This window comes from Littorina saxatilis, linkage group LG4 (genome assembly GCF_037325665.1).
Source record: "Littorina saxatilis isolate snail1 linkage group LG4, US_GU_Lsax_2.0, whole genome shotgun sequence".
NCBI lineage: Eukaryota > Metazoa > Mollusca > Gastropoda > Littorinimorpha > Littorinidae > Littorina > Littorina saxatilis.
In genome coordinates this window covers 15,103,528-15,112,539 of record NC_090248.1, presented here as the reverse complement: position 1 = coordinate 15,112,539, position 9,012 = coordinate 15,103,528, and the positions used below count along the sequence as shown (strand labels likewise).

The window sequence follows — 9,012 nt, the reverse complement described above, 5'->3', positions numbered from 1 at the left end:
GCAGACGACACGATTGCTTTACGCATTTAACGCGCTCTTGACGCAGATGTCCTGATCATCTTACGCACTCTCCACGCAGATGTCACGAATTATTGACGCATTCTCAGGCATTACGCGCTTTTTACGCTCTCTTCACGCAGATGTCACAATTGCTGTACGCATTCTCACGCATTTGACGCACTCTCCACGCAGATGTCACAATTGCTTTACGCATTCTCACGCATTTGACGCACTCTCCACGCAAATGTCACGATTGACCTACACAATTTTACGCAGACCACACAACCGCTTTACGCACTCACAAACAAATAATGGGCAGTGCACAACATTGTATTGATCCAGAAAGACAAAGGTCAAGCGTGCAGGTTCGATAACAGAGATGATCATAATTATGTACAAGTTCTAAAACAAAAATGCAGTCAAATAAATTGATTAAAACAAAGGAGAGATTTGAATCTCGCTTATTGCCATTGTGACTTCCAGGTTTTAATTTCACTGCATTTTGACATACCAGCAGCACGGAAACAAAAATGATCAAAATACTATTCAAAGCAGAATTCAAATTGGCAGAACAAAGAATAAATAGAACAAAACCCTGATAGTCATCATCGATACGCCGTAGTACATGCAGTGAAGAATCCAGTATAACTTATAAGAGAGAATTTTGATGTACACTCGTCACTATATCACATTGATGTAAACAAATAAATAAATAATTGGCACAGCCTAGGCATAGGCAGCAGTGAGTTGTATCAACATGTTTGAATACAGAACAGCAACAAAAAGAGAAAAAAAGTTCTACAAGCCAGCTAATAGTTGAACTTCAGATTACTAATGATATCACAAACAAACACTTAGTTAATGCCCATTCTCCAGGGATCGAAATCCAGTCAATGTACACCAAACTAGGATAACACATACATTTAGAATCTATCACGACTGCATAAAACATTGGTATGCAATTCACAAAGCAAGGAACTTGAAACATGAACATTGACATTAAACATACATATGTGCCCCACACACATTTCGGACAAGGCAGCTGAACGAAATTCAGATGTGGATGGAGCACAAAATAATTAGATGGGGCGGCGTGAAAGCATACTGGGACAAGGAACAAGCAAGAGAAAGAGGATAAGAAGATAAAAGGAAGAACAAACCGAAGAATAAGAAAGAAAAAAACAAAATAAGAGAAGGAGAGAGAAAAAAAAAAAGGAAAAAAAAAAAAAGGAAAAAAAGGGAGACAATCATATGAATGTGTACCATTTAAATAAAAGAAATTAAAAAAATTACTTTTAAAAAGGAGACATTTCAGGTTTTGATTTGAAGTGTGTTAACATATTCACATATACCAGTAACTTTGCATGGAAAAAAAAAAGTTCACAATGATTTGAAGCAAATTCAAATGCCAGAGAAAAAACAGAACAAAACCCTGATGTCATCATTGATAATCAGTGGTACGTTCAGTGAAGAAAAAACAATTGACACAACCTAGACATGGGCAGCAGTGAGTTATCAAGTTTCACTACACTAAAGTAACAAGTACAATAATGAAACAAAAGGTAAAATGCCAGCTAATAGTCAAAGTTCAGAACAATGATATCAAAAAGAAACACTTATTCAATGCCCCTTCTCCACTGATATGTATAAGCACACCAACATGACATAAACTCATAAATTTAAAAAAAAAACATGACATAAAACTCATAAATTAAAAAAAACTTATCAGACTGCGTAAAACATAGGTTTGCCATCTCAAAATGGATGTAAAACACGCAGCTTACTCACAAAATGATAGACAAGTCTCCAGCGGCCAGCTGCTCAGCAAACAAAATAAGGTGGCGAGGATCAATATAATTGAAATGCATTTTTTTTGCTGTTTCGGAGAGAACTTTGCTTCATTTACCTTACACTGCCTGCATTCAAGGGCTAAATTTTTATCAGGTGCACCAAGACTTACATCTATAGAAATCCAATCATAACGGTTTTAAGAGCACAAAAAAAACAAGAAGAGCAAACGCTCGATCGAGTCACTTTCGCAGTTCTGAATATTATATGAGGCATCAGATGGACAGGAAGAAATTGCTATTCACAACACAATGAGTCACGTTCACATAAAATTTGAGCCCGGTCACTTTTATAGTTTCCGAGAAAAGCCCAACGTTAAGTTGTGTGTTGCCGAACAGAAAAGGCTAGTTATCTCCCTTGTTTTTCTGATAACGTTCGTAAAAGGCTACAGATGTAAATACTTTGATGTAAAGAATAATCCTACAAAGTTTCAATCACATCCGATGAACTTTGTCAAAGATATAAAATGTCTAATTTTTCCTTTGACGCTGACCTGTGACCTTGAAAAAGGTCAAAGGTCAACGAAACCATCGTTAAAGTGTAGAGGTCATTGGAGGTCACGACTAAACAAAATATGAGCCCGATCGCTTTGATAGTTTCCGAGAAAAGTCCAACGTTAAGGTGGTGTCTACGGACGGCCGGCCGGCCGGCCGGCCAAGTGACTCAAAAAGTATATTTCTAGTCTCGCTTCTAAATTCTCAACTCAACTCCAAAAAATAATAAAGAACAACAAAAACCCGCATCATGCATTGTCTCCTTCAAGCTGCCTAGGTTGTTTGCGTTCGACTCCCATAAATGACAAGGAATTGTTAAAACCTTTTCTTTCTATTTGTTCACTTTTTGTTTTCTTCTTTTCTGAACTCTTTATACTTGTATTTTATTCATTTTAATTTAGCCTGAAGGTTTGAGTCGTGTATTAAAAATCGAATATAGTGTGTAAGTGCCCTTGAACAGCTTTTCCAGAATCATGTATTCTATATTTTTAGTATGGGATACCCACAAGAAAAGTTCAAATGCATCCATGCGTCTCCACTGATAGTAATGGTAGTTGAGCACTTCCAGTTTAGTCTTCTGTCGTTCTGACACAACCTAAAAGGGTACATCATGTCTGAACATCATCTGTAGAAGAGTGTGAAGTTTAAAGCTTAGCTTAAATAATGTCCAACAAAAGCCCAGACTCTTCTGTACATTACCCATCAGCCACACAGACCTGAACTGTGAAATACAATTACTCACTAGCAATTTCTCAGGCGAGTCAAATCTTATATTCATCAAATTTTTGCAACTAGCATTGTAAATAAGCCTACAGAGATTACAAAGTTCAATTACTGCAAACCAAATCATGAAGGCTCTTCCATGGCCTGTTGTCTCTTTCTTTTATCACAGGCTTCCAAAAACCAGTCTTGAACGGCCGTCTTCAAGGTCTTGACCTGTGGCACCCGTACAGCTTCACGGAACAGCCTCTGCATGACAAAACAAAAAATAACATGAACTTAGATCATCAAACAACTATCACTGATTTGAGAAAAGTCTCAAGTTTATTTCCTGACGCCTGTAAACTTGCTAAAAATCATACAGACACACAAACTTGCATACACACCATACGCTTTTACAACACACCAACTATACTTGAGTTAGGAAATTACAACACATTGTAATCCTTGTAGAAGAGAAGTAAAAAAAAATACCTACCCTAATATTTGTTTTAACCCTTTCGCTGCCAATCAAAACTTGGGTATGTGCATTCCTGACTGCCAGGGAATATTGGAGTTTGGGGTGTAATAATTCACAAAAAAATCTAGCTTCAAACTGGCAGTAGGTAGGTAAGTAAAACCTATGTTGTTTTTAAAGGAAATTGAACCAAGAATCTGTTTTTAGTGTCTAATCATGGAAATGATAATTAGTTTGGCTTATAATGATGTTTAAATATGAACTTTTGAAAAATCAGCCCGGCGCATCTTCCGGTGCCTGTGGATCAAACACAGGTGGCTGTTTTGCTCGCTCCAAGAAAGGATTATAATCACTGTCATCTACCTGTTTCCAACGAATTGTCCGATAGAAGATCTCCCCCTTCCCCTGTCAGTATCCATAATCATTTGCACCGCCTGTAGCGTCAGTCCGGCTTTGTTTTTCCTTACTAGGGCCCGGTCGACAGTCACCGTTAGCCATTTTGACGAGTCGAGATTTCTCTCCCATACCCTGTCGACAAGGCCGAAAATAGCCTTCAAACGCAAAACCGCGTCACCATTTATGTTTATTCATGAGAATGAGGTATCCTACCAAGCCATTGGCTGCTATTTGTGTGTCAGCAGTGACGTAGCATTTCTGGAAAATCCCGGAACGGAGAAGACGGGTTTACCCGTCCTAAGGCGCTGCGGCTGCACAAGCGCATGACTGGTATACCCGTCATAAGGCAGCCAAGTGGTTAAAGTTACCTTTACTATGACTTTTTCTTTGGGGGCCTTCGGAAATTCATAATACATGTACTGTGACGTGCAGACGCATATGTGACGACATCATACCGTTTGCTAACATCCTTATTTCGTATGTAGTCGAAAATCCATGACACTGACAAATGAGCTCAGGAACTTGGCTTCTAGCAATTTAATGTTAAGCGTAAAAGCTTTGACAACTATCATTCACATGTGAAACATGGCAAATTTAAAATTGATTCCAAAGAACAAAATTTGAGACAGAAATAACTTGTTTTGTAGACATGGATTTTATCTTCTTCCTAAAAGGACCAGGATGATTTTACAAATTATGAAAAACAACTCACTGTCAATGGCTTTTAGTCGCAGCGTACACCATGGTCTCTTTCCCTGCCCTCCCCCAGAGCCCCCTGTCAGCAACCGTGTAGCCTATGGAACACCTTCGTCATCACAGCATCAGTAGTCGTCTTTAGTTCATGTCCACCAACCACACCGAGCTCATGGTCATGGATCTGAAACAAACAAAACAAGCCAACTGAATTCCACAAATCAAATATTCAGACAGCTCTTCTTCACATACAAACAATTCAATCTGGAAGCATCATACTGTCACCTGGAACAAAAAATCAATAATCGCACTTGCTTTAAAAAAAAAAGTTTTCAGAAGAGCAAATGGTGATTGAGTGTAGCATTGTCATAAAATGTAATCACACACCTCAGGTGACCTGCATCAATCATTCAATACTATCTCACAAATCTTCATTTGGAAAGCACAAACATAGTTACAAGAGAGCGTCAACCGTGATACTATTCAGTGTGGACAATTTTTTTCTGACCCATAATCCGATGCCTACACAAAGTGAGAATCAGAACTCACAAGAAGGCACTGTTGCATGTTTGTGATTATTTGCTTGAGTGTAGCACTTGCAATTTTGAACTTGAGGAAACAGCGTAGCAATTTCTGTTACATCCCTGAAAACCTAGCACTAGCAGATGGCAGCTCTGGCCACAGAGCAATATTTGCATTATTTCTCACAGATGCAATGATCACAGAAAACAAAGTGGTGCATGCATTTTCCGCACCCCACATGAGAAAAAGAGGCCCATCATTGTGCGTACCCATAAGCATAGTTTTATCATCAAAATGTGTTGGTTAAATTCACAAATGTGACCAATACGCATAAACCTTGCATGAATTCCCAGGATAATGGGAAACTGGTCATGACTGAGAACTGATGAACAGTTAAGATACACCCGTGAACCGTGATGACATCTGGCATCCTCCAAAAAGCACACACTCAAGGTAACATTTAAAGCCTAAAGAGCGTCTAACAATAACATGTCACTCTCACAAGATCTTGCTACAGTTATCTGGGGAAAATAGCACAGGCATGACTGGTCTGCTTCAACAATAGCATTCAAAGCCACCTACCAGTGATCACTCCTTCGACAGATCCATCATGTGCCTTCAACATCTTCCACACTCAACAGTAAAAAGATGACTCCATCGAACAGTAGCACAGGCTCCACCATGATTCTTTGGCGACCAATTACTAAATTAGTCGCATCAGGTCCATCTGCTCCTGTAGAACCTTCTCCAGCAGCAAGAACTGATGTTTATCTTGCCGCTCTGCTCTGCTCGTAGTCTTGTGTCCGCTGAATGGAAGAAAAGAAGAACAAAAAGTCATTTACATGAAGCAATACATATTTTAGACAATCTGTCGGCCTGAAAAGAAACCATCAGCACTAAAAAACAATCTGAGCAAATGTTCAAAGTAAACGTGACATCTCTATATTTTTGAATTCAGGAGAAGATGAGGAATATATATATTGCAATCAATTTTTAAAGGGGCATACAGAGTGGCATTTGATGGGGTAAAAAGATGTAGGGACTCAGCAGTTGGAGATGAAAATTTTTGTGTGTATTTACTTCAAGCAGATTTTTTTATTTTTATTTTTTAGACAGAAGAACAAACACACACTAAAAATCCTTGTTTAAAGTTGAACTGACCTTAACTTTTCCTCCAAACACTAGAACTTTTTGTATTCATTCAAAAATATTCATCAAAAAGGTTAAATTTTAAATTCAATTTTGCAGACTTTGGATGAAAAGTTACTCTTCTCTGGCATCCCGCGGACACAGTTCACACTTTCTCATCAATGAGATGCCTGTGTTAAACATCAATAAAACTATTAAAATAAAATAAAAATTTAAATATAAAAATAAAATCGACCAACCGCCCCCACCCGATTTTTTTCCCCTTTGCTGGAAACAATACATTTGTTTCACTAAAACAGTAAAAGAGATCAGCTGAATTTGTTTGACACATCTGGTTATAACTAAAAGAATAAAACACAAAATAAGCCAAAGTCACAGAACAAAAAGACGCTGTCAGTATCACTATCAATGACTCTGAATGAGACACTCATTGCTATCGAGCCATACCTGTTCATCTTCACCTTGCCGGGACGGAACGACAGTCTGCGTTACTGGCATCGGTGGCGGTGTTAAGGTCACTGTCCATCTCAGCTTTCTTCACCTTCAGTTCAAACAAGCAGTGAGCACCGTCATACTCAAGTCAAAGCTTTCTGAAAAAATAAATACTTGGAAGTTAAATACGATCACATTGATTCCCAAACCTAACAGTAACAGTAACACGCAAACATCAAAACTGGAATATTAATTATTAAATATAAGCATCTCAATTTCACTAAATTAGTATATATATTTATTTTCTCTGTGATGTATTTTTTATTTTTATTTCAAAAAAATCTGTTTTTCAACTTTATCACTGCACACGCTGACACAGCCTCTGCCTGCCTCTCTAGTCTATGCATGCCTCGGGAACAAGGGTAATTTTTCTCTTTTCCGAGACTCAGACACAGAATATTCCACTATGACTATGAGTCTATGTCAGTATGCGGAACTGAAAGTTGAACATCTGTGGAAAAATAAAAAGATACAAATAAAAAAAAACCAGATATATGAAGAGCCTATTAGTATTACTACTAAAGCTCCTGACAACTGCTGCCGCAATGACTCGACCAGATTAGGAACCAACCAAAGTTCACCAAGAAACAGACAATGAGACATAAAATGATAAACGAAAATTCAGTTTTTATGAAATTATGGTGCCGTGAGCGACCCGCGAATCGGGATTCGGATGGTATTTTCACTCTTCCACAACTCCTTAAAAACAAACCACTGCATCAATCAACTTTATGTTTTTGGAAAAGTTAGTTCATTCATCCATCTTTCAGACAAAACAAACATGAATGAATAGAACAGTGTTCTTCTAGGCGAAAAAAAAATCGAAAGTGTGAGAAATTCTCTCTGCCATCAAACTCGGAAGCCGAAGCCGCGAGCTATCAAAAATTCAAATTCCCAAATCTTTCCTTCAGTTGATCAACTTACCTATTCTTGAAAGAAGTCAATCTTCATTTCAGAGAGAAGGATAAGATTACCTTGCATCCAATAAGCAAGTCAAAAATACAAGTCAATATGAAGAAAAAGCAAAAAAACGCCGATACAATTCTATACATGTGGATTTGACAGACTTCTTGCCAACAGGAAGTTGGAGATTGTCTGACAGACAAGGGAAATAACTTCAATAAATTGCTCTTTTCAGTCAAGGTAACTGTCTCCCCTGAAATTGAACTTTCATAGAGATTTTCTTCCAAAGCAAAATAAAATAAAATGAAAATATGCTGAGAACAAATTTTATGTAACCATTAACATCAGCCTTTATTTTGAGTAGATAATTAGTTTCAAAGTTACTTTAGTTTACATTTTTTTGTTTAATCTGAATTTTTTTAATGTTTTTATCGTTTTGTTATGGGTGTTCATATAGATTTCAGTTATCTTTTCTGTTCATATAATATTTTTATTATGCTTTGCCTAGATTTTTCCACGACATTATTTTGTGGAAAGCTGATTCCTACAACAATACCAAATCCCCATTACAATAATTATATTACATGCTAAAACAATTATAATGATAATACAAATTAAAATAATCATATTTATTTTAAGATAAAAATAATCAGGATAACAATTAAGCAAATAAATGTTGGTAATAACAAAATGATTAAATAAAAATTAAATGGGAAAACCATTACATAAAATAAAAATATTTTTATTAAACTTTTAAATGCATTTTTTTTTTTAACCGAAACTGTCTTAAGATAAACTGAAAAATAACGGATTGAAAGTTTTTATGCAATTTTTTTTCTAAAAAAAAAAAAGAAGAAGTTTTTGAAGAAGAATAACTATTCATAACCAAAATTTAAAAGTAAATATTTTTTAATAACATAAAATATAATAAATTATTTCATGCAGTAAATGCATAAACCCACGGTATAAAATTAGGAAAAACAAAAATTGCAATCACCTTTTCATTGAATCCATGCGTGCTAAACACTGCGTGGTGAAGTCGTTTCGAATGCGACAATCTGCGTAAAAGTTGGCGAAAAGTAACGCGCGCGAAGCGAAGGTGTCACGAGGCCGTACGCATCCCCGCATGAAAAACGCAGAAATAACGCATGCGTCACGCAGAATCATGCTGGCTGGGGTTTGCTTAAGGTGTGTAAGTGCGTAAAAAACTTCAGGTACTGTAAGTAGAAGAATATTCGCTTGACTTGAAACTTGTTTCGACTCACAATATTCTTCTAACACTTTCAAATTGTTCAACTTGGATTTGTCATTTGTAATAACTTTTTCAGCTATGTTAGA

At 36.8% G+C, this 9,012-nt stretch overlaps 1 long non-coding RNA gene across 1 annotated transcript; it reads right to left on the bottom strand.

The window, feature by feature from the left end:
- Window positions 1–314: 314 nt before the first annotated feature.
- On the bottom strand, window positions 315–8,430 carry LOC138964064 (uncharacterized). The gene is made up of 4 exons (XR_011454998.1): window positions 6,727–8,430; window positions 5,713–5,936; window positions 4,628–4,792; window positions 315–3,311 (listed from the first exon to the last, which is right to left on the bottom strand). It is a non-coding gene; the product is annotated as an uncharacterized lncRNA (long non-coding RNA).
- Between the last annotated feature and the right edge of the window lie 582 nt (window positions 8,431–9,012).